The following is a 1,359-nucleotide window of genomic DNA, read 5'->3' as shown; positions in this document are numbered from 1 at the left end:
ACTTTGCACTTTGCTATCTTAGCTATTCATCATTCATTCTATTTCACATCTTTTTATTCTATCATCATTCTGATTTGTTTTTATTTATTTTGATGCAGCTCCAGGTTATGACCCGAGGGAACCCTTCAATATTAATTGGAGATGATCCTGAACTTGAACATACACTCAGAAGGAAGGGTAAAAAACTTGTGCGAGAACCGTTGAATCTTGTTGAAGTGGAAGTTGAAGGATCTGACAATATGGCAAAATAGAATGAACAACAAAGAACACTTTTTGATTACGCAAGATCGTCAGTATTGGGGACACAATGTAGCATTGTGTGACCCCCAATTATAGCTCCGAATTTTGAGCTGAAGCTAGCATTCATCCAAATGATACAGTAGTTGGCACAATTTAATGGTTTGGTCGATGAGGACCCAAACAATCATATTGAAAACTTCTTGGAAGTTTGAGATATGCTGAAGATCAACAGTGTTACGGATGGTGCTATAAGATTGAGGGCTTTCCCATTCCCTTTAAAAGGAAGAGTAAAGCAGTGGCTACATTCTTTACCACAAGAATCCATCACGACATGGAATGAAATGGTCGAAGCCTTTCTTGCAAGGTAATTTCATCCGGGGAAATCGGCAAAGCTTCGCAATGAGATATCGTCGTTTGTTCAGATGGAGCTCGAGTCCTTGTTTGAGACATGGGAGCGATTCAATGACCTATTGTGGAAGTTTCCACAACACGGATTCCCCGAGTGGATGATCATTCAGACTTTTTACAATGGGTTGAACCCAAATACAAGCAGCTTCTAGATGACACCGCAGGAGGTGCAATTGGGAATAAGATCCCTGAGGAAGCCCGATAGTTGGTAGAGGAAATGGCCATGAATAGCTACCAAGGGAATGCAAGGGAAAAGAAGAAAGTGGTCGGACTCCATAAAATTAATGTGGTTACATCTTTAGCAGCCCAAGTAGAGGCATTGGGCAAGAAATTGGATACATTGACTTTACCGAGGATGGTCTCTATCACGAGTAGATTTTGTGGGCAATTTGGGAAGGGTACAAGGTAATCCTTATAGCAACACCTACAACCAAGGGTGGAGGAACCACCCTAATTTCTCATGGAGTAACCAAGGGCAATAAAAGGCCATAGCACCATCAGGTTTTCAACAACAACAAGCCCCAAACATGGAGAATAGAGGTTCAGGCTTGGAGACCCGAATGACTAATCTAGAGAAAGCCTTAACCCAATTTGTCCAATCTTTGAATACGCAGTTTTAATCGGTCGAGGCTATACTCTTCATTGCACAATCTAGAGAATCAAGTACGGCAAATCACGAAGTCTCCATCGGAGAGACCACAAGGAAGCTTG

General features: G+C 41.7%; 1 non-coding gene across 1 annotated transcript; it reads right to left on the bottom strand.

Annotated features, from left to right (window-relative positions):
- Nucleotides 1-629: 629 nt before the first annotated feature.
- Nucleotides 630-736, bottom strand: LOC120253966. The gene has a single exon (XR_005534481.1). It is a non-coding gene; the product is annotated as a small nucleolar RNA R71 (small nucleolar RNA).
- Between the last annotated feature and the right edge of the window lie 623 nt (nucleotides 737-1,359).

The sequence above is a fragment of the Dioscorea cayenensis genome, unplaced genomic scaffold, assembly GCF_009730915.1.
Source record: "Dioscorea cayenensis subsp. rotundata cultivar TDr96_F1 unplaced genomic scaffold, TDr96_F1_v2_PseudoChromosome.rev07_lg8_w22 25.fasta BLBR01000269.1, whole genome shotgun sequence".
Taxonomy (NCBI): Eukaryota; Viridiplantae; Streptophyta; class Magnoliopsida; order Dioscoreales; family Dioscoreaceae; genus Dioscorea; species Dioscorea cayenensis.
This window is presented reverse-complemented; position numbering and strand designations above follow the sequence as displayed.